General features: G+C 46.3%; 1 long non-coding RNA gene across 3 annotated transcripts in view; it reads left to right on the top strand.

The window, feature by feature from the left end:
* LOC127007418 (uncharacterized) overlaps window positions 1–24,699 on the top strand; it is a 109,637-nt gene that overhangs the window by 15,994 nt on the left and 68,944 nt on the right. For 2 of the 3 annotated variants that reach the window (XR_007760253.1, XR_007760252.1), the window contains exon 3: window positions 6,759–6,871. This is a non-coding gene — a long non-coding RNA (uncharacterized LOC127007418). Of the gene's footprint in view, window positions 1–6,758; window positions 6,872–11,766; window positions 11,838–12,867; window positions 13,267–24,699 lie in introns of all 3 variants that reach the window. The other variant, XR_007760249.1, reaches the window with a different exon arrangement.

Below are 24,699 nucleotides of genomic sequence, written 5' to 3'. Positions count from 1 at the left end.
AGGTGATAATATAACTTTTATACGATATTCCACTTGTGGGGTGGATAAATCACTCATTCTCGGAAGACAGAAATGCTGATCCCAAAGAGACGTCACAGAAGCCTCGACGCGGCGTGTGTCACTGCCGCTCGTCTTGAACTCCACCTTGACGCCTGCCGTGGAAGTTCTCCTTTTGAGCGTGAGAACAGGTTACCAGAGAACACTGCTTTCTTTACCTAACTTTTTTTGTGTTACGTTACCCAAATCCTTTCCCTGTGTTTTCTTTAGTCAACCCCACTCCCCGTTTTTTATTGCCTGGCCCTAATTCGTTTATCGCTTTGTTAATAGGCCTATTTAGCATACATTTCAATGGAGGGGAATGGGTCTCAAGGGCAAGGAGGGAGGATGAGAGGGAGAGGGGAAGAAGGGAGACGGAAATGTAGAGCTGACTTAGGAGGAAAGGGAAACGGGGTAACGGGAGGGAAGGTTTGGAAAGGGAGAGAAAGAGGGAGGGAAACGGAAAGGGAGAGGTGAGAGAAGAAGCCATGAAGGTCTGTCAAGTGGAGAGAAGAGACGGATGGAGGAAAACGTTAAATGTCAAGAGAGAGAGAGAGAGAGAGAGAGAGAGAGAGAGAGAGAGAGAGAGAGAGAGAGAGAGAGAGAGAGAGAGAGAGAGAGAGAGAGAGAGAGAGAGAGAGAGAGAGAGAGAGAGAGAGAGAGAGAGAGAGAGAGAGAGAGAGAGAGAGAGAGAGAGAGAGAGAGAAGAGAGAGAGAGGGAGGAGGAGGAAGGGAAGGGGAAGGAGGAGGAGGAGGAGGAGGAGGAGGAGGAGGAGGTAGAATCTAATGTATATTTTACGAGGTGAGGCAACTGGGGAGGGGGGGAGCGGCATTGTGCTGGAGGAGGAGGGGAGGGAAGGGGACAGAAGGGAAGGGGAAGGAAGGGGAGGGAAGGGGGAAGGGGGGGGCGGGAAGGAAGGGGAGGGAAGGGGGAAGGGGGGAGCGGGAAGGAAGGGGAGGGAAGGGGGAAGGGGGGGAGCGGGAAGGGTCCGTCATGCCTTGCCTCTACAGTTCTCATGACAGGTTTCTTTCAGTCTGTTTTCCTTTCATTTTTTATCCCTTCTTCTCTCTTTCTTTCGTTCTTTCTTGGCTTTTTTTCTTTGTTTCTTTGTTTTCATTGTTGCTATCGCTTATTCTCTCTTTCCTTCCTTCCTTCCTTTCTCCCTTTCTTGCTTGCTGTCGTGAGTTCGTTCAGTTCTTTTCATGTTCTTCTCGGAATCGTTCTTTTCTCTCTCTTCGTTCGTTCTTTCTCAGCTTCTTTTCTTCATTTCTTTGTTTTTTATTGTGGCTTTCGCTTATTCTCTCTTTCCTTCCTTCCTTTCTTGTTCGTTGTCGTGCTTTCAATTCTTTTCATGTTCTTCTCGGAATCTTTCATATTCTCCCCTTTGATTTTTCTTCTCACTTTTTCTTTTTTTTCCTCTTATGTCGACGTTTCTCCTCACGTTTACCGCCCGCCACTTCCTTCTTTCATGTTGACGTTCCTTCCTTGTCCCCGCCGCCTCCTCCTCTTTTTCATCTTTTCCTCTCCACTCTTTCCTAAAACTCTGCATATTATTTCACATTATTCTTACATTTTTTCTTCCTCATTGTAAGCTCATAAGCGCATAACATTTTACAGATGGACTGATCATTATATACCACTAATTTACATTTTAGCGTTCTTTGATCATCTCGAAACTCAGAGGAAGAGAATTTTTGTATCCGATATTTGTTCTTTTTCTTTAATCTTTTAGTTTTAAGCCATCCCGTTTTGCGTCTGCCTCTCCGTGACTCTGGCCTAGTGGAGAGGGAAGGGGAGAGAATGGAGGAATGGAGGAGATGGATGGCACGGAATGTGGAGGGAAATAGTGAGGCAGAGGAAATGGGAGGGGTAGTGCGAGGAATGGTAAGAGAGGAAGAACGAAATGGGTGAGAATATAAGGAGAAATGGAGATAGTTGGGGATGGTACGATTGGAATGGGAAGGGGAAGAAGAAAGGGGAATGGGAAATGGGAAGGGTAGTCCGAGGAATAGAATGAAAGGGCAGAAAGATATGGGTGAGAATAGGACGAGAAATAGAGATAATTGGGGATGCTACGATTGGAATGGGAAGAGGAAGAAGAAATTGGGAAGGGGAAATGGGAAGGGTAGTCCGAGGAATAGAATGAATGGGCAGAAAGATATGGGTGAGAATAGGACGGGAAATAGAGATAGCTGGGGATGGTACGATTGGAATGGGAAGAGAAGAAATTGGGAAGGGGAAATGGGAAGGGTAGTCCGAGGAATAGAATGATATGGCAGAAAGATATGGGTTAGAAAAGGACGAGAAATGGTGATAGTTGGGGATGGTACGATTGGAATGGGAAGGGGAAGAAGAAATTGGGAAGGGGAAATGGGAAGGGTAGTCCGAGGAATAGAATGATAGGGCAGAAAGATATGGGTTAGAAAAGGACGAGAAATGGTGATAGTTGGGGATGGTACGATTGGAATGGGAAGAGGAAGAAGAAAGGGGAAAGAGGAACGAGAGGGGATGGTCCAAGGCCTATAAGTATTGTGCTGTACTGGGCCTTTATTCTCAGACGCTTTGGACTCACACTACAGCTATCTCCATAGGCCTAAACGAAAAATAGTTGGGTTCTCAAAGAGTGTTTTTCACATTCATAATCCAGAAGCCTTGCATAACTTTCATTAGGCTCATAAAGCTACCCATGGAAATAACCCCCCCCCCCCCCCGCAGCATCTAGGAAAGCCTTATCAAATGTTGGTGTATAAGCCCTGAAATGTTTTAGAATATGGGTCCTGTAGGCGGATGGTGTGCAGGGAAGGAGGTAACGTGCTGGATGAGATTGAGAGGAGAGAAGCGAGGACAGGTGGACATACGAAAAAAAGAAAACCTGCCTCACGTATTAAAAATGTTTACTTATTATTCGTTTTCCCGGAAGATCTCTCCCCGTCGTGGCTTCCCGTGGCCCCTCAGTGGGAATATTTGCCCCACTTGCTCCCCTCTAATGAGTATATTTTCACCCCTACAACGCTTTAACGGCCTCGTTCGCTCCTCTCCGACCCTTATTGTGCGTATTATTTCACCCCAAAGCGTCATGATAGCGTACTTTTCCTTCTATAACCTCCACTATTTGGCTCTTTTCCCTTCTTGACGTGGCGGGGAGGTCCTGGAGGGCGGCGCCGCGGTGTGCTGGCTGGTCCTGACTTCAGTGTAATTCCGTCCTGTCACCAATTATAAGCTCCGAAATGGCTCCCGGACCCCCGAAGTGAGCTGACGTGATTACTTACCAACTCCCGGAAGCTGCCTCCATTACTCTCCCACTATATAACTCTGCGTATGTGTGTGTGTGTGTGTGTGTGTGGCGGGGGGGAGGAAAAGTCTCATCAAGCCTTCCCTGCGGCCCACTCTCGTCAGAAACAAAAGAACAGCGACAGACGGAATACAAACGCAGGTGGTGTGATGGGGAAGGGAAGGGAAGGGGGAGAGGAGGGTGGCGCTCGAGAGGGAGAGGAAGAGAATCGTGGAGTAGGGGAGACGGAAGGGATGGAGTGGGGAAGGAAACAGTGGGGCGCAGGATATGGGAGGGTCGGTGCGAGGAATAGTAAGAGGGGCAGAAAGAAATGGGTAAGGAAATGGGGATAGTATGATTAGGCGGGGAAGACGAAGGAAGGGGAAGGGGAAGAAGGAAAGGGAAGGGGAAGATGGAAAGGAAAGGGGGAGAAGGAAGGGGAAGGGAAAGAAGGAAGGGGAAGGGGAAGAAGTAAAGGGAAGGGAAGATGGAAAGGAAAGGGGAAGAAGGAAGGGGAAGGGGAAGAAGGAAGGGGAAGGGAAAGAAGGAAAAGGAAGGGGAAGGGAAAGAAGGAAAGGGAAGGGGAAGATGGAAAGGAAAGGGGGAGAAGGAAGGGGAAGGGAAAGAAGGAAGGGGAAGGGGAAGAAGGAAAGGGAAGGGGAAGATGGAAAGGAAAGGGGGAGAAGGAATGGGTAGGGAAAGAAGGAAGGGGAAGGGAAAAAAGGAAGGGGAAGGGGAAGAAGGAAAGGGAAGGGGAAGATGGAAAGGAAAGGGGAAGAAGGAAGGGGTAGGAAAAGAAGGAAGGGGAAGGGAAACGTGAGGGGATGGAGCAAAATTGAAGGGAATGGAGCAAGGGGATTGGAAAGAAAGGAAAAGGGAAGCAGATGGGGATAGCAGGAGGGGAAGGGGAACGAGAGGGGATAGACCAAAAGTGAAGGGAATGGAGCAAGGGGATTGGGAAAAAGGGAAGAGGGGTACAGATGGGGATAGCAGGAGAGGAAGGGAAAAAGAGAGGCGTAAGGAAATGAATGGGGATGGAACGCTTGAAAGAGGGAGAGAGATTCAGGAGAGATGAATGGAATGGTGCGAGGGGAAGATAGCTATAGAGATTCACGAGAAAAAAAAAAAAAGAGCAAGGGGAGGGACGAAAGGGGAGGCATTGACGGGGAGGAAAACAAGGGGGAACGGAGAGGAAAAAAACTGGAGTGAGGGGAAAAATGAAGGTGGAGTAGGGAAGGGAAGGACAGATAGGAGGAATTATGAGGGAGGTAACGTGAAATATAAGGAAGGAAAGGACATATAGAAGGACTTACGAGGGAGTTAACGTTAGCTATAGGGAAGGGATGAACAAAAAGAAGGAATTATGAAGGAAGCGTCGTGGGGTAACAGTTGTGAGGATGATGAGGTTGTCGCTGATTTGGTGGAGGTTCAGAGGATATAGACTTGTGGAGAAGGAAAGGAGAGGGAAGTAAAGGGGGAGGGTGGCGTGGGAAGTAGGGAGGGAGGGTGGAGTTGGAAGCAGCGGGGGAAGGGTGGAGTTGAAGGCAGGGGAGGGGAGGGTGGAAAGGGAAGTAAGGGGGGGGGGGGAAGGTGAAGCGTGAACTCGTGTGTGGGGGGAAGGAAGAGGAGGAGGAGGAGGAGGAGGAGGAGGAGGAGGTGGATGTCAAGAGGAGGAGCAGGTAGCGGAAGGACTGCCAACTCTCACCGGTACTGCAAAAAGGGATAAAAAAAACGTTACCTCGCCATTATAAAGACTGTGGACCTCATTTGCATCCTAATGAAGATTGCTTCTTCTGCTTACCCTCCCCTCAACCTCCCCCTTCCTTTTGTCCCTCCTCCCAACCTCTCTTCCTTCCTTTTCACCCTTCCTCCTGTTCCCTCTTGACTCTCCTCCAGTTCCTCCTTCTCCTTAGTTCTTCTATTCTACTTCCATTTTCTCCTTCCCATCAACACGCAATTAATGATGCTACACCGTATTCTTTACTTTCCCTCGCCTTCTCCTTCCTCCCTCTCCTTTCCCTTGCCTTCTTCTTCCTCCCTCTTCTTTCCCTTGTCTTCTCCTTCCTCCCTCTCCTTTCCCTTCCCTTCTTCTTCATCCCTCTTCTTTCCCTTGTCTTCTCCTTCCTCCCTCCTTCTCCATTCCATTTCCTTCTCCTTCCCCTTGTCTTCTCTTTCTTCCCTCTCCTTTCCCTTCCTTTCTCCTTTCTCCTCCTCCATTCCCTTGCCTTCTCTTTCCTCCTTCTCCATTTCCTTGCCTTCTCCTTCCTCCCTCTCCTTTCCTTGTGTTATCTTTCCTCCTTCTCCTTTCCCTTGTCTTCTCTTTCCTTTTTCTCCATTCCCTTTCCTTCTTCTTCCTTCCCTTTCCTTGTCTTCTCCTTCCTCCCTCTCCTTTCCTTGTGTTCTCTTTCCTCCTTCTCCTTTCCCTTGTCTTCTCTTTCCTTCTTCTCCATTCCCTTTCCTTCTCCTTCCTTCCTCTCCTTTCCCTTGTCTTCTCCTTCCTCCCTCTCCTTTCCTTGTGTTCTCTTTCCTCCTTCTCCTTTCCCTTGTCTTCTCTTTCCTCCCTCTCCATCCCTTCCCTTCTCCCTCCTTCCTCTCTTTTCCCTTCCCTTCTCCTCCCTCCCTCTCTTTTCCCTTGTCTCCTCCTTCCTCTCTATCTCCTCCCCTTTCCCTTCTCCCTCTCTCAACGTCACAACAATTGATTGCAGGCAGACAGACGCAAGCTAAAGTAGACCCCAAAAGTCAACCACACGGGAAAACACTCGAAGCTTTGATACAGGATACACGGCGGAGGGACGGAAAAGAATCACAGCAAAAAGCAGGGAAGGAATAAAAAGGAACGGCGTCTTTTAATCTCCTGGCCTGCGTGCGTGCCCCCTGAAACACCAAACACAGACCCAACTAATGACGGAGGAGGAGTTGGTGAACAATTATTTCCGCCAGTACCCGAGCAACACAAACAGACACAACCACTACCACGGAGCGACGGAGCGGTGCTGGGAGACTGAGAGCTGCATGTGTGTGTGCCTCGCGGCGGATCGCTCAGGGTGAGGTTTAATTGGGGCAGCGGCGCTACGAACTCGTGATTGTCAGCGGCATCAAACTACTTCACGGCGCCGCTGTGTATCAAGGAGGCGAGTGACAAGCAGCGATACGGCACGGCAGACTGACGATCGTCCCTCTTGAGCCTGCGTGTATGTCAAGACGATGGTGGTGCTGTACGTAAGACCCGGCCAGATGGATCGTGTCACCGTCGTTTGTCGCCTCACAACGCAGCAGAAACGAAGTCTAGCGAACGGAGCGTTGTTGCCTTGCCTAGTCCCGCCAATGTTCATCTCGAGTACCACAGACAAGCTGACACAGATACTGACACAGACAAGACACAGCCACAGATTTGACACAGAAATTGCGTGTCCCCTAAAAAACCTGATTGTCTTTTCTCTTCCATTGCAGAGAACACCCGAAGCCACAGGAGAAGGATCAATGCATTGCATAACTAAAGAGTCTGTATCTACCATTGACCTTCAGACATGGAGGCTGGTAAGGGTGTTGCGGCAAGGATCAAGGTTAGTGTACGCGTTCCAGTTCGGCAATAATTTATCTCTGTCGTTTTCATCATGATGAAAAGTAACTCAACCACATTAAAGGAGCGTATACTCGTAGGAACGCGGGTACTACTATTGATAGTTTTTAAGCTGGATTAGGTTACCTAGGTTTTCTTTTGTTGGTCGCGTTATGATTCAACGCTGATGTTTGTATATTTTTACCTGTACGGGAAAAAAAAAAGCGCGACAAAATGTCACAAGTGTTGCCTGGTGGAACGCGCGGGACGTCTCTCGCCGCCCCGCTACTGGGCGTGACAGGGACGCATGTGTGTGGTAATTGCCGGGCTGTCCAAGGAAAAGGTGATTATGCATACAAGGCTAATTAGATTCAGTTCATGTAATTCCGTTGTAGTAGCAGGCGTGTTAGCGTGTGCAGGCATTTTGTCGGCTTGAATAACCACTTCAGACTTTTCTCCCAGTTTACGTGTTCATTTCTTTTAACTTTTTTTTTTTATGTATGTGTGTGTGTGTGTGTGTGTGTGTGTGTGTGTGTGTGTGTGTGTGTGTGTGTGTGTGTGTATCAGGAGTTTAGGCATTTTGGTTTGCTGTTAATTAAAGCCGGACGGGTCTGGCGGAACGGACGGCGGCCACACGCGGACAGACAGGCGGGCGGACAAATAGACAGGCGAACTGATAGGCCCAACATATGCACGGGCAGGAAAAATTGGGAAGCCTTTATGCACACACACACACACACACACACACACACACACACACACACACACACACATGCACAAACAAACAAACATAGGGGTGACCACACGTGTATGTCAAGGCAGTATATTTATGGAGCGCAAACATCAACAACAACAGCAACACCAACAACACCAGCAACAACAACAACAACAACAACAACAACAACAATAGCAACAGCATCACTACCACCACTACCAACAACAACAACAGTAACAACATCAATAGCATCAACTGAACACGAGATTGGATTCTTATAAATACAGCATACTACTAAAAATTACATAAACCTTCGTAAATTCAGCTTTGGCATCAACGGTGACGTTAAAACACAGCAAAATAATCATTAAATCCATTCGATTTCTCATTAATTACTAGAACATACAAAAGATGGAGTTACTATTATTTTTTTTTATAGTAATTTTTCTTTTATTATCTATCTCCATTTTCCTCGCGTTTCATAATTTCTTCCGCTTCTTTCATTACGCAAGAATCTCATGGTATAAATTAGAGGGATTATTAAGCTGTACACGGGAAAGGTTCATATTGCTGCTTCATATAGCTAACCCGACTTAATCGTTATATGTGTTTGTGTGTGTGTGTGTGTGTGTGTGTGTGTGTGTGTGTGTGTACTAACCCTGAAGGTAGAGTTCCTGCATATCAATAACAGGATGGAGAGAGACGGAGGAGAGGGAGAAGAAGTGAGAAGAAAAGGGGAGGAGAGGGAGAATAGAAGAAAGAAGGGGAGGAGAGGGAAAACGAGAAAAGAAAGAGGAAGGGGAGGAGAGGAGAACGAGAGAAGAAAGAGGAAGGGGAGGAAAGGGAAAACTAGAGAAGAAAGAGGGAGAACAATAGAAAGGGGAAGGGGTGGAGGGGAAGGCTCTTAGGTTCTCGGAAAGATCAAGTAACAGAATTAATATTGGCCACTAACGAGTTCTCTCCCACAAATCCCGATCGTGTTAGACAAGGAAAGAAGAGAGAGGAGGCTCCTCCCTCCCCTGCTCACCTCGGCACCAAGAATAGATCGGGCTGCATCACATTTCGTTGAGAAAAGAAAAGAAAAGAAAAGGAAAAGAAAAGAAGAACAAAGAACAAAGAGAAGAAGAAAAAAAGAAAAGAAGGAAAGGGAACAGAAAAGAACAAAATAGAAAAAATGAGTAAAAAACAAGGAAAATGTGAAGATAACAATGATAAGCAATAGTATAGCAATAGTGGCATAATGAAATATATATAACAAATGATAGTAGCAGTAAAAGTAGCATAGTAGTATAGCAGTGTAGGGGAAGGTATTACTTACAAGGAGAAAGTGACGCACAAGGAAGACTAGGAGGAGGAGGAGGTTACAAGGAGAAAGTGACGCCCAAGGAAGACTAGGAGTAGGAGGAGGAGGAGGAGGAGGTTACAATGAGAAATTGACGCCCAAGGAAGACTAGGAGGAGGAGGAGGAGGAGGAGGAGGAGGAGGTTACAAGGAGAAAGTGACGCCCAAGGAAGACTAGGAGGAGGAGGAGGAGGAGGAGGAGGAGGTTCCAAGGAGAAATTGACGCCCAAGGAAGACTAGGAGGAGGAGGAGGAGGAGGAGGTTACAAGGAGAAATTGACGCCCAAGGAAGACTAGGGGGAGGGGAGGAGGAGGAGGAGGAGGAGGAGGAGGTTAGCACGAGGGAGAGTATAATCCGAGGGAGTAGCTTAGGATATGTTAATGCGGGTAAGAGGTTAGTAGGCTTAATGGGTCTGTTTGCACGACGCCACGCCGAGAGGAGGAGGACGACGACGAGGAGGAGGAAGAGGAGGAGGAGGAAGAGGAGGAAGAGGAGGAGGAGGAAGAGGAGGAAGAGGAGTAGGGGACAGACACATTTCCATAAGCATGTCTTCCGCTCTCCTCCCCAACCTTCTTGTTCCCCTCATCACATTTGTCCTCCCCCTCCTGGCACACACACACACACACACACACACACACACACACACACACACACACACACACACAGTCTCTCTCTCTCTCTCTCTCTCTCGTCCATGCATTTCTTCCATTCTTTTTCTTTTCTTCTTTCATATCTTCCTCTGTTTTCCTTCCTTCCTTTCCTTTTCCCCCTTTTCTTTCCATACTCTCCTTTACTCATCTTCCTTCTACATTCATTCTTCCATTCTTCCTTTCTTCTTTCCCTCCTTTCTTTCTTTCTTCCTCTCATCTTTCCTTTTTCTTCCTTTTCTTCATTCCTTACTTTCCTCCTTTCCTTCACTTTCTTCCTTCCCTCCCGTGACCCATTTTCCCTCCTTCTTTCAGTTCGTCTTCCGTAGCTCCCTTTCTTCTTTCCTCGTACTCCTCGCCCTTTCTTCGCTCTCCCTCCCTCTCTCTCTCTCCCACTCCTCTTCACAGTTCGCTCCCTCGCTCCCTTGACCACCTTGCAAGAGGCGTTTTTGGACGATCCGCGGCGCCTCTTCAGTGCGAGGGGCTCTGAATATGCAACGAGCCGCCGTTTTACTGCTGAAGCGTTGGGGGGCGGAGAGAGAGAGAGAGAGAGAGAGAGAGAGAGAGAGAGAGAGAGAGAGAGAGAGAGAGAGAGAGAGAGAGAGAGAGAGAGAGAGAGAGAGAGAGAGAGAGAGAGAGAGAGAGAGAGAGAGAGAGACGATAAAAAAGGAAAAAAGAAAAAGGAAAAAGAAGAATAAATAAAACGAAGAATAATTAAAAAAAGGAAAAGAAAAAGAAAAAAAGAAAAGAGGAGAGGCAGAGACACAGAGACAGACACAGACAAACAAACAGACAGACAGACAGAGAGATCAATGTCATAGGTAAAAACCACACTCAACAACAAAAGGATATGTACATCAATAATTAATGCATTGACGCAAACACCTGACCCCTTCCGCGCCAGGTAGTTAATAATGGGATGCTTTCAACAGCGGCGCGGCGTATTAGTCTAATGAACAGTTATAACCTTGCTCGCTCTCGTTTATTTTTCTTACTTTTTAAACTGATCAAACATTAAGCCTTTTAACAATATTTTTCCGGTTGGTACATGACATGAATATTCGCTTTTTTTATTTTCACGTTTTTTTTTTTTTTTTGGTTCAGTATAAATTTTCATCGCTGAGCTCCATCGCTGCCATTGTGCTGTGCTGTCACCCGGAATATATATACGTACATTTTGCCGCCTGTGAGTGAGTTTGGGTGAAGCGGAACTGTTTGAAGAGAGGAGTACGTTTCAGGTAAGGTGTGTGTGTGTGTGTGTGTGTGGAGGAGGGTTACGAAAAAGCTCCACATCGCATATTTTAACTATCACTGTTCTCTCACATGGAATTCATTTTGGCTGCGTGGGTGTTGGCGCAAAGCGGATCCATCAAATGACACGTAAAAGTTTCAGATCAGGTGAGGGGGCGAGAGTGTGTGAGTGTGTGTGCAGCGTGACCTGTGAACTGCAACGCCGGGTATTTTGAACTTCTGCCGGGTTATTACATTTCTGGCGTGGGCGTGTTGGCGCAAAGAGACAAACACCACCTGAATATTAAAAGGGGGCAGCTCAGGTGTGGGCAGGTATCCTGTGTACCTGGATTAGCAACGCGAGCCATTTTTCGAACCGTCGTTGTATCATCTCTCGGAATGACTTTTGCCGAGGAAGTGTTTGAGAGAAGAGCAGCCGAGTGAATTATACGATGGTCAGAGCATGTGTGTGTGTGTGTGTGTGTGTGTAAGTAAGTAATTCACCACGGCGTGACCACGAGTTGGACTCGTAATCGCCAGCAGGTACCCTCCCGACATGAGCAAGTGCTCTTTTATAGTCGATCTTTAGCTACTGCCAGGACATCACACACTACACACCCTATTCCTCTTGCTCAAGGGGGGACAGTAACCACTCCTAGTCAACGGAAAGAATCCGGCCTGAGCGGGCTCGAACCGCTGCCCTGTCAGGCTGTGAAGCCTGGCAGCGCAGCTCTCTAACCAGTTGCGCCACGGAGTGGTGTGTGTGTGTGTGTGTGTGTGTGTGTGTGTGTGTGTGTTGGGGGAGGGGGGAAGTTGTACTGTGAACTCCAATTAGCGACACGTGGGCGGAGAGAGAGAGAGAGAGAGAGAGAGAGAGAGAGAGAGAGAGAGAGAGAGAGAGAGAGAGAGAGAGAGAGTGTAATTGGTTTCGTTTCCCATTAACTTTTTTCCATTCTCTTTCATCAGTGATCAGGAGAATGTCTCGTTGCCATAGAAACTCAACCTCATGGCTGCTATCCTCTTGTTAATGGAATGAAGTAAGTATAATAAGTGTACTCGATAACATAGTCTTACAGGAAGGTAGAATTTTAGTATTTTATTCATGAACCTAATGTTAGTCATTATGTTGTAGGATGTAAGGTAGGACCGTTCTCCTGAAGCAAAGTGTTCTGTTCAAATATATTTTTTTTTCCCATACATAATAGGCTACTTATATATATATATATATATATATATATATATATATATATATATATATATATATATATATATATATATATATATATATATATATATACGCTGAATGAACTATTTTCTGTGGTCCGTAAAGTGAACGATATACGGATAGAGTTAAGCTATGCTTCTATGCTGTTGTGCATCACCCGCAACACACAGATGCATTGCCACACTGACAAACTATTACTGATAAAATTAATAATGTCATAATTGGAATCACGTAGGTTGCAGGCTATTTTAAACTCGTGTTTTGTTCTCAGCATTGATCAATTTTGTGTTTATTGTATACAGTCACAGATGCATGTAGGCTATGTATTTATTCATGCATGTATATACGCATGCATTTATGTATGTAAGTACATATGTATATATGTTTGTGTATGTATGTTTGTATGTGTATTTATATATATATATATATATATATATATATATATATATATATATATATATATATATATATATATATATATATATATATATATATGTGCGTGTGTGTGTGTGTGTGTCTGTGTATTCCGTCGCCGTAGTCCATGTATAGCAGGTTTTCATAACGAGCCGCGGAGGACGCAGTAAGGACAACCTACTGAAGAGGTTTAACAGCGGAGTGCGTTCCTTTCCGCTCACCACCGCTGTAGAGCAGTCACCGTCACGAAGAAAATGGTCAACTTATATTAAGAAAGGCGACGATATTGCTAGATAATTCTTTCTGTGATGCATGAGCCTTTTAATTCATTACAGGTATCATATAGGTATGGATGTAATTATTGTGTGTATGTATATATGCCTTTGATGCTTGTAGCTTTTAAGATGCATAATTTTATCTATTCCCAGTATACACAAGCATTGAGTTGTTGCCTCGCGCGGGGCGAAAGGACAATCTCACTCGCGGGACCACTTTTCAAGCATTTCAAGCAACTTCAAATACCTATATTCCCAGACACTGTAGCATGGTAAGTTCTCACCAGAGAATTGCGACGAAAATAAAACACTAGACATCAAGCTCAACACTGTGTAGGATAAGCTGACGTACGATGATAAAGCATCTCGCCCGGTTCCAACAATGTTCCCTCCTCGACCTCATCTGGGTGGCTGTCGCGAGGGACACATCATGTTTCGTTTGTCAGTGCTTATCGCCATTTATCGTCTGTCATCCTCGTTCCTCCGCCCCGTCCTGACTCCCCAAGACGTGCAGGACCTCCATACTGCAGAGGAGAGCATGCTGAGCCGAACGTGAGTACATGTGAGGCGTAGGAGAGAGGTATGTAAGAAAGTGTCAAGGAGAAGGCGCGGACGAGGAGGCCATGTGGGATCGCAAGGCGGAGCAGAGGTGAGGATCCTTTTGTGTCCTTTACTTGTTTTTTGGGTCACTTCTGTTTGCTGAAATGGGGATGTATTGTCTTAGATTATATCCCTGTTTGCTGATATGAGGTTTTTATTATCCTGGGTACCTTTATTTAGTGTTTAAACAAGGGAGAAGGGAAGAGGTGGTCGAGCGTTGTGAGGTACCCCGAGACGCATACGTAGGTTCCATTTAATCTTCTTATGCTCGTACATTACCTTTTTCTTTTATCGTCTAGCGTTTATATAATAACTCGGTATTGAATTTGACTTTGGCCTGAGGATGAGGAAGGAGGGAGAAGGGAGTGTGGTGTGGTGTGGTGTGGTGTGTAGGATTCGAAGCAGCGCGAGGTACCGAGTGAAACATGCATAAGATTCATTTCAGCTCCTGCGCCCGTTTAGCATAGTATTTGTAACGTTCATATATTAACTCTATTGAATTTGACTTGGGCTGGAGGGTGAGGGAGGGGGTGGAGGAAGGAAGGGTGGTAGTGTAGGAGTCGAAGCTGCGTGAAGAACCGAGTGAAGCATGGTAAGATTCATTTTTTTTTTGTGCTTGTTTATTACCTTATCCTTTTTTCTGTCTAGCGTTTATATATTAACTCAGTATTGGATTTGAATTGGCCTTAAGGGAGAAGGAAGAAGGGAGGAAGTTGGAGGGAAGGTGAAGAGATGCCGGAATCGAAGTGAAGATTTATTTCATCTCCTCTAGACTACGCCCGTTCATTTCATTATTCATAGAGTTTTTGTTTTGTGCAGGGTTTATATATTAACTCAGTATTGAATCTGACATAGGCTTCAGGGAGGGAGAGGGAGGAGGAAAGGTGGTGAGGTGCGTGTGAGTTATCAAGTGAAGCTTCGTAAGGTTAATATCAGCTAATTTACGCTTGTTTTAAATTATTCATAGTTTTTGTATTGTCCAGGGTTTATATATTAACTCCGTATTGAATCTGACTTAGGCTTGAGGGAGGAAGGTGGGTGAGGGTGGAGGTATAAGGGTCGAAGCAGTGTTGTGACAAGTATTTTTTTTTCTTATTCGTCAATGTCCAGTCATCACGTTATTCTTATGGTTTCTAGTGCCCAGCGTTTATGTTAACTCAGTATTGAATCTTACTTAGCCTTGAGGGAGAGGGATGAAGCTTGAGGGAGGGTGGGGAAGGGTGGAGGGAGGAGGGCGGGTCAGTACATGCAGTGGGTTGAGTGCTGAACGAGCTCGTCCCGGCGTCCTCCCAGGCTGACCACCCGCCCGCCGCTGCCCCTCCCCGCTCTGCTGCCACGTCTTCATTATCCCTGCTTGCCTGCCCACTGCGCGCGCGTGTGTATGTGTGTGTGTGTGTATGTGTTACTTATTGATTGTTTATTGATAAGTTACCTGTTGCTTATCGATGTTGAAGTGTCAGTTGATAGTTCAGCGGGTTCAACCACGTAGTATGCCCATCGTTACATGCTCTCTCTCTCTCTCTCTCTCTCTCTCTCACACACACACACACACACACACACACACGGACCTTCCACACCTGCTCATAACACAGCCACGTAATTGTCGCCGCCGCTCACCTGGCTGCTCCTTCCCCCTGATTAATTACCGCCGCTAATGTGAGCCCATTAAACTTGTGCAATATTGCGAGGCGCGGCGAGGCTCTTGTGTGGCGCCGCGTCCAACTGTGCCGCTATGATGCTATGCCGAGGTGGTGGTGATGGTGGTGGTAATTGTGGGAGTGGTCGTTAGGGGGGTATGGATAGCCTATTGGTGGTGGCTGTGATGGTAGTATTGGGGGTAGTGGTCGTTAGGGGTGGTAATGGTCTATAGTGTTGGTGGTGGTGACGGGGGTTGTGGTCATTATGGGGGGTGGGTTGATGGCCGAGTTATAATGATGGTTGTGGTAGTGGTGACGGCGGTGGTAGACTGGTAGTGGTGGTTGAGTTCTTGAGGGGGTTGGTGGTATTAGCAGTGGTGGTGGTGGTGGTGGTTGTATTGCTTGCAGAGGTCCTGGGGGGTGGGTGGGAGTGATAGCCTATTAATAAAAGCTATTATAGTGGTGGTGGTGGGGTGATAGCCTATTAGTGGTGGTGGTGGTTGTGTTGCTTGTGGAGGTCTTGGGGGTGGGTGTGGTGGTGGTGGTTGTATTGCTTGTGGAGGTCTTGGGGGGTGGGTGGGGGTGATAGCCTATTAGTGGTGGTGGTGGTTGTATTGCTTGTAGAGGTCCTGGGGGGTGGGTGGGGGTGATAGCCTATTAGTGGTGGTGGTGGTTGTATTGCTTGTAGAGGTCCTGGGGGGTGGGTGGGGGTGATAGCCTATTAGTGGTGGTGGTGGTTGTATTGCTTGTAGAGGTCCTAGTGGTGGTGGTGGTTGTATTGCTTGTAGAGGTCCTGGGGGGTGGGTGGGGGTGATAGCCTATTAGTGGTGGTGGTGGTTGTATTGCTTGTTGAGGTCCTGAGGGATGGGTGGGGATGATAGCCTATTAGTGGTGGTGTTGGTGGTGTTTGGTGGGAAATGATGGGTGCTTTAATCCTCATAAATTTATATCCTAGCAATTTACTGGGAATTCATATCCATAAACTTAACTAACTTAGCCCAGGTAATGTTCGATATTTCGTCTTCGTGCTGTCTAATCGCTAGTCATGTATGTAATGTGATAGCCTGTCTGACGTGCTTTGTAGGTAAGAAGTAGATCGTAGTAGGCTTCCATGTGCGATCAGGGTTTGCAAAAAAGGAGAGAACTACGCATGTCTTCTTTCATGTTTAAATATTTAACTCTGGAAATTAAATGTGCGTAAGCTAATAGAAAACGGGTATACTTCTTATGCAATTTAAAGGTGAAGTAATCTAACTATTGGGTGAACCGTAAAACTTCCTCCTTTAACTTTTGGCTGTTCCCGTTAGAGGTCGTCACAGTTCATCATCCATTTCCATCTCCCCTCCGGCCACAGCATCCTCCTGTCGCTCACTGTCTGCATGCTCCTTCTTACCACACACATACAGCTTCCCTTTGGCCTTTCGTCTTTTCCTCTCGCCTGGCAGCTCAATCTTCAGCATCATTCTCCCGATACACTCAGCAAGCTTCCCATCTGTGTAGAATTAATGCTTCGAACGGCTGTTATAAATTTAATAATAACAAAGAGCTGGCGAATGTTTGTACGTGTGTGTGTGTGTGTGTGTGTGTGTGTGTGTGTGCAGGTAGGAGGTCTGCACTTGAGCTAGATACAAGGAAAGTTAAATAAATAAAAAAAGTCGTGAAAGCCGTATGTTTGGCGAAGGAGAAAGCAAGAGGCTGCAGAGACATTTTTCCGTAAAAGTTTTATGTACTCTCTTTGCTCCATCTTTTCTTCCTCTGTGCAGTGTTGGCCTCTCTCTCTCTCTCTCTCTCTCTCGATGCTGCAGGCAGTGGATCAGAGAAACTTGAACGGCGGAATGTTATAAACGTAACTATCTAGTGTGTGTGTGTGTGTGTGTGTGGGTGTGTACCTGCCGGGCTACACGTGTGCAAACTCGTCTGTGTGCACCTACAACACGGGGAAAGATCTTTGTTTGGGTCCAAATAGTGCTACTAGTCGCCGTCGCTTGGCCGGTCGGTATAGGCAGCGAGGGGGAGCGGGGAGGCGTGGGCGGCCGGAGCAGGCGAGGTAACTGACAGGTTTATTAACTGGCTCACTGGCTAGCCGTCCACTTGACTGGTTAGATATTCGGCCGCGTGGCTAGTGGACGAGCTGTATGACTGTTTCCGTAGCTGGCTGAATTTTGGACTCATGGCTACTGACTGACTGACGGAGTGACTGGCTGACTGGCACGAACTCGCTGCAAAATACCGTGAACTTATGTAATTTCTCATTTGCTCGTCTCCTTATTGTCTGTCAGTGGCGCCACCTTATTAGTACGCTCGAAAGTTCGGCTGGTAATTGGCACGGGAGAGAGTATACCGGCCGAGCGAGGTACTGCGAGGAGAGGGTGAATGTGCAGGAAAGCGAGGTAATGGGCGCAATGGGTAGGTGTGTCTTGGGTGGGAGGGGAGGGAAGGCAAGCAGGCAAGCGGGCGAAAGGGCAGGCGGTACACTGATGAATGGAAATGCTTGGATGGGAATCATGTAGGTGAATGCTGGAGGCGACATCATGAGGTACTGCGAGAAGCGGGTGAATGTGCAGGAGAGCGAGGTAATGGAATGTGATTATCACTAGGCAGGTAGTCCAGGATGAGATTGGTAGGTTGAAGAAAAACAAATCGCCGGGCCCAGACGAAATCTTCCCACGGGTTCTGAAAGAATGCAAGGTGGTCCTCAGTGGCCCACTTACCGATATCTTTAAGATGTCGGTAAATTCTGGGTATGTGCCCAAAAATGGAAAGTAGCTAATGTGACGCCGATTTTCAAAAAGTGAGAAGTCAGCCACCTCAAATTATCGCCCAGTTAGCTTGACATCAGTTGTAGGTAAGATGTTGGAGTCAATTATAGTCGGAAGCATTCGGGACCATCTAGAGAAGCATAATTCAATTCATGACTCACAACATGGGTTCACGAAGGGTAGGCCTTGCCTTACTAGCCCGTTGTCCTTCTACACTAAAGTAATCGAGGCGGTTGACAGAGATGAAAACTATGACATACTGTATCTAGATTTCAGTAAAGCGTTCGACAAAGTCCCTCATCACCGTCTATTACTAAAATTACAGGCTCATGGCATAGATGAGAAAGTTTTGAACTGGATTAGGGCGTGGCTTAGTGGTAGGAAGCAGAGAGTGCAAATCAATGGTAAAAAAAATCAATGGGGCAGTGTTACGAGTGGAGTCCCCGAGGGGTCGGTGCTGGGTCCACTGCTTTTTATAATTTACATAAATGATTTGGACACAGGAATTAGTAAAGATGTCATTAAGTTCGCAGATGATACCAAGATCGGTAGAGTAATCCAATCAGACCGGAACGCTAGCGTTCTCCAGGATGAGCCTGACAGACTATATGATTGGGCGGGGAAGTAGCAGATGGAATTCGATGTCGGGAAGTGTAGTATTCTGAGTGTAAGTAGGAATGACCCCTCACACAATCACTCCTTAAATGACACTCCTATAAGCAGGTCTGGGTGTGAGAGAGCACTTTCGGTGCTAATATTACTGTTATAATGTTAACGGCCCTGTGGAGCGCTGCTACGGCGGCGAACCGGGGCCTAAAACCTCACCAACGGTAAACGGTAAAAAATGTGAAGCAAATGAAGTATCCTATGCACTCCACATGCCATTTTTTCGGTATATTAGAAGCAGTCGTTAGCTAGATTAAGCAAAAAATTTGATACGCAACTTGGGTAGGTGGTGGCGTAGGTGGTAGCGTACTGGACCCACATTTGCCGCGTGATGGACGACGCGGGTTCGAATCTACCACCTCGGATTTTTTCATTTTTCGCCGAGTACCGAGAACCCCCAAAAACTACCATGCTTGTCCTGAAGATCACAACCCCTAGAAGAGGCCGTCCGTCAGAAGGCAGAAACGAGGGAAAGGCAGTCAAACAGCCAACGTAAGATGGCGCCACTATAAACACTCGCTGCGCTGGGCCGACGGGCCGACCACATCACCCCACCTGGAAAGCCTTCAGGCCGACCATCAGGCCCCCCCAGATGGCACGAAGCAAATAGGGCAAATAATACATAGATGACATATGAGGGAGAGAGTGATGTATTTGGGGTGATGAAACAGCGCTGTGAAAAGGTTCGGTCCCCACCCACTGACTTCATAATTATTTGTCGGACCACAGGAGAGCGAGATACCGGGAGAACGATATATACGGTATAGCAGGATAAGGTACCGGAAAGGTGAAGTACCGGGAGATGTGTGTTGGGAGAGGTCTGGGGAGGTTTTGCAGCGACAGACGAGGATTCGGTGGGCGGGCAAGGTACTAGGAGAGCGAGACAACGATAGAACGACGCGATATTGCAGGATAACAATGTACCGGGAAGGAGAAGTACTGGTGTAGGTGTGTTGGGAGGAGTCTGAAGAGGTTTAGCAGCGATAGACGAGGATTCGGCGGGCGGGCAAGGTACAAGGAGAGCGAGACAACGATAGAACGATGCGATATAGCAGGATAACAATGTACCGGGAAGGAGAAGTACTGGTGTAGGTGTGTTGGGAGGAGTCTGGCGAGGTTTAGCAGCGACAGACTAGCTTGGGTAGGGGCGGGAGGAATGGCGGGCGGGCGGGTGGACGTGGGAGCTTCGTGGGCGTTACTGCAGTGATGGGTCGACGCTGGCCGTCCCTATGCTAATGGAGAAGACTGGTGAACAATGAGTGAGAGCAGCTTGACGCAGCCCCACTAAGACGCTCTTGAGGCCGAGAGGTAATGGAGGGTGCTTGAGAGAGAGAGAGAGAGAGAGAGAGAGAGAGAGAGAGAGAGAGAGAGAGAGAGAGAGAGAGAGAGAGAGAGAGAGAGAGAGAGAGAGATTTGAACTCGGACTGTCCATTTACAGCAATAATCGTCCATGCTCTCCTCGCCTCCACCTCCATTTCCCTTCCATAGCCTCACACCACATAATCTCCACCTCCGCACTCTTTCCCAGTCTCCCTCCACCACCCTTTCCTCCCTCTCTCGCCCCTCCATCACACCACATAAGCCCCCCAAGACGCCCCCTTCCCCCCTTTCCCGTCCGCCAGATCGCCCCAGGACGCCAGAACGAGAGAGTAAGATTCTATTTGGCCTCATTTGTCTGCCTTTGTCGACTTCTTTCGGCTCATAATGGACCCGAAATGCTGCACTTACAGGGAGGAGGTGAAATGGCGTCTTGTACGTGACCGAGGTAGTGCAGTGCGTTGGGAGAGAGAGAGAGAGAGAGAGAGAGAGAGAGAGAGAGAGAGAGAGAGTCTGCAGTGGAGAAATCTGTGTTGTTGAGAGCTTGGAGGCGGACGAGTCGAGCTTTTTGAGACAGAAATGTGAACAGTTTTGAAGAAGTATGAAGAAGAGGTGAGGAAAACAGAAACAGAGAGGAAGTAAGTCGAGATTGTGTTCAGCGGTGGTTGAGGGGAATTAAATCTTTTATATAAGGAAGTAAAAAGGGGTGTATGAGCGACTGTAGAAGGGTGTAGGAGTATGCAATGATAATGGAATAGGCGAAACAGTAATGAATAAAGAATTAAATGATAAAACTGACGATAGGGTTGAAGGATAGAGGCAAGAGAAGACATGAACGGGTTAGGGGAAGAGCGAGCCTTGCAATAGGAGAAAGATATGCTACTGCCGAGATAAATAGTGAAAGGAGAAACATATACGAGTGAACACAAGAATGATGGACCATTTAATAAGGGTAAAAGAGCAGTGGGTGTATGGTAAGCGTATACACAGGAAGGGTTTGGTTTCGTAGGGTTGCTGATGAAAAGGTAAATAAAGAAGGGGTGAGTGGGGAGGAGACAGAAGGGGCAGTAAATGAATGATAGGGAGGGAATGATGAAGGGGCATGTTCAAATAAAGAGACTGTATAGGAGGAGGGTGGGGTACTGGATGGTGGGAAGGAAGGAAGGAAGGGAGAGATGAGTAAGAAATTGATGATGAAAAGTTAGAGGAGAAGGAAGAAGAGAAGAAGGAGGGGTTGATGGGCGACGGGAGTTGTTTGTTTAATTGATGATGGGAAGATAAAGGGATAAAAGGGAGTTATAAGTTGCCGGAAAAGAAGAAAACAAAAGATTCATTATGTGTTTTGCCTCCCGCTCCCATACTTCTATTATATCAAGAGAGAGAGAGAGAGAGAGAGAGAGAGAGAGAGAGAGAGAGAGAGAGAGAGAGAGAGAGAGAGAGAGAGAGAGAGAGAGAGAGAGAGAATGAATTTGGATTTGCCGTTTGATGTCGCGTTCATCATTTTTGTTGGAAGATGATTTATATATAACTTTTAAACGGTTGGTTAGCACAGAAAATGAATGTCAGTTTTAGATTCACTGCGCCCCGAGTGTGTGTGTGTGTGTGTGTGTGTGTGTGTGTGTGTGTGTGTGTGTGTGTGTGTGTGCAATCTGACTTTTCCATTTTCCTGTTTTATTTTTATTTTGTGCTCCCTTTTAACTATGACTATTTTGTTACTCTCGCCGCTGGATTTATTGCACGGATGAAAGAAAACGGAAGGTAATGTGGTTGATGGCAGCTTTGAGGGCGGTGATTGTGTCTGAGTGGTAGTTAGATGGGAAGTGGAGGTTCACGTTCGACTCCCGTTCAATAGTTTATGTTCAGTGCTCACTCAGGTGCTATTGGTCATGATGATGCTGATGATATACGAGTGTTTGGTAATATTTAGGTGGATATTAAAGATGTAATTAAAAACCTGTCTGTCTCCGTCTGTTCGTCTCTCTCTCTCTCTCTCTCTCTCTCCAAGAAAATACTGCCTGCTGGAAGAATGAATACTCAGTAGGCAGGAATTTTTTAGTTTATATATATTATATATATATATATATATATATATATATATATATATATATATATATATATATATATATATATATATATATATATATATATATATATATATATATATATATATATATATATATATATATATATATATATATATATATATATATATATATATATATATATATATATATATATATATCTATATATATATAACTCAGGGATAAACACTAATTTTTGCTTTTTAAGGATGCGGTATTTTTCATATTGTTATGCACGGGAATTTTCCCCCAGCCTTTCCGAAGATCCTCTGCCGTCTTGAAAAGGACAGAAACTGGGCCTTGCTTAGACCGTGCCGCGAACACAGAGATGATCTGTTGGGGGAGAGATTTGAAAGATTTTGTTCTCTTAAAATAATCACTCATTATGATGGACCGTGCAACGCAATCACTGGGATCCTCAAGGTCCCTCAGTTCGTTAATTGTTTCCTCATCTGTCGTTAAGCGACGTTTTGTGAAGACGTCATCTACGTTACAAAGGAAGGTATGAACACCAATGCCGCCCTCCTCCCCTGTGAAGCGAGGGGTTTTGTGTCATCATGATTAATTAATCGTTACCGCTGTAGGAGCAGCATCAGTTTTGTTCTCATTCGGCATGATTTCGGGGTCTGATTTAGGCACGCGTTTACCGCTGCGCAAAAGTGTAGAGTCAGCCTCGTCAGAATGTGCTACTTGCCCCTCCGTGGATAATTTGTCTCTCTTTGACAACACCTCTAATAGTTCTGGGTCTTTTTTATACATCAGTTAATGAAACAATTTAGGAACGAAAAGTGCAAACGGGAAAGAAGAATAAGGTTAAGGGGGAGGTTACGAAACTAGACAACGGTTAAAAAAGAAAAAAAATAACGAGGAAAATGTGGGACATCCATGGAGTCTCGAAAGATATGCGAAACTAAAAATACACGGCTTATACACATATATAAAATAAAGACATAAAAAAGTTAGTAAACATCTACGGTAGTATATAATAAAAGTCAGTCTGTATTCTCTCACTGCTGCTCACTTCTCGTGTTTGTCACCGCAAAAAGTGATAATATTTAATCACAAAACTACTCTCTCTCTCTCTCCTGTTATCGTTTGTTTTGTTTTGATTTCTTTATCCTCTCTCTCTCTCTCTCTCTCGCTCGCTTGCTCGCTCTTGCTTTGTGCCGGGAAAACAAGCTTATACATCATCTGCCAGCCGTAAAATTAGTCCTTTTATATCCTCCCGGCGGTGGAATTAAGGATATCCAAACCTTTAAAATGTGGTAATGTGGGCGCGGGGGATAAACCTTCATTTTTTTTTGCCCTCTCCTCGTTTTCTTCTCTATTCCTACTGCTAAGGACAAACTCATCCGGGCGTGTTCTTTGTGGTTTGCGGCTTCATTCTCCCTGCTTTTTCCTTTCTTTATCTTTCGTCTTCTAAGTCCTTGTGTGTGTGTGTGTGTGTGTGTGTGTGTGTGTGTGTGTGTGTGTGTGTGTGTGTGTGGGTGGGTGGGTGTGTTTCCGCCTTTCTCTCACCGATTTTTCACCCTTTTGACCCATCCTCTTCTCTTCCCATCCCTACACTATCTTTTATCCCCTTCTCATTTTTTCCTTCTCCTCCTCTTCTGTTTCCCACTCCCCTCTTTTTCCTCCCACCCCTTTCTGTTCCTTCGCTTTCTTTTACTTCCACTAACAACCTCATTCCTTCTCTTCCCTATCTCTCATCGATGCATTGGCCCTTCGCTACCTACTCTTCCCTCTCCCTCTTTCCCTCTTCTTCCCTCTCATTCCCTCACTCTCTTTCCATTTCTCTCTTTCCCTCTCTCTTAACTACCTCTTACGCAACCCCTTTCCTTTACTGCTTCTACTCTCATCATTGCATCGGCTTTCGCTACCTATTCTTCCCTCTCTCCCTCTTCTTCCCTCTCATTCCCTCACTCTCTTTCCCTTTCTCTCTTTTCCTCTCTCTTAACTACCTCTTACACAACCCCTTTCCTTCCCTGCTTCTGGTCTCATCATTGCATCGGCCTTCACTACTTATGCTTTCCTCTCCCTCTTTCCCTCCTCTTCCTTCTTCTTCCCTATTCTCTCTCGCCCTCCGCAAAGCCGCTCTTCAGCCCAAGCGTCCGTCCCGTTGCGGCATTTGAAAAGACCTTTGCTCCCCCACCGCTTAGTTGTAAATGCAAAAACTCGGTTATCTTTAAGGATCAGAGTATAAGCCGCGGAAAAAAACCCACTAAAATTACACAGCGACATCTTTCTTTTTTTAATTATTGTGTTTTTTATTTAGTTTATTTTTTCATGCATTTTTTGGGGGGGTGAAGGGGCGGATCTGTATTGTTTTTTTCTTTCATTTCTTTTTGTTTTGTATGAAGATGATGTTATATAAAAGAAGGATAAAAGTGTTCTGTGTTGCCATGTGTGTGTGTGTGTGTGTGTGTGTGTGTGTGTGTGTGTGTGTGTGTGTGTGTGTTGATGGATATATTATTCAAGACTTGTCTGTTGAAACTCTCTCTCTCTCTCTCTCTCTCTAACAGGCCTCTCATCTCTCTCTCTGAAGTTCAAAACAGTGGCAGCGAGATAATGCTGAGAGAGAGAGAGAGAGAGAGAGAGAGAGAGAGAGAGAGAGAGAGAGAGAGAGAGAGAGAGAGAGAGAAGAGCGTTTGTGATTCTTTACACTCTGAACTGCGTAATGGCGAAGGGCGATGAAAGGAGTATGTTATTTTTTTTACTTTTCCCCTTTGTGTGTCGTACCTATGTAGTCCTGGAATGAGTGGTGGAGGTGAGGGAGAGGTGGAGGGAAGGGAGAGGTGGAGGTGAGGGAGAGGTGGAGGTGAGGGAGAGGTGGAGGGAAGGGAGAGGTGGAGGGAAAGGAGAAGTTGTGGGAAGGGAGAGGTTGAGGGAAGTTAGAGGTGGAGGGAAGGGAGAGGTGGAGGGAAGGGA

This window comes from Eriocheir sinensis, chromosome 35 (genome assembly GCF_024679095.1).
Source record: "Eriocheir sinensis breed Jianghai 21 chromosome 35, ASM2467909v1, whole genome shotgun sequence".
Lineage (NCBI taxonomy): Eukaryota > Metazoa > Arthropoda > Malacostraca > Decapoda > Varunidae > Eriocheir > Eriocheir sinensis.
The sequence above is the reverse complement of the archived record's forward strand: the minus strand, read 5'-3'. Positions and strand labels throughout refer to the sequence as shown.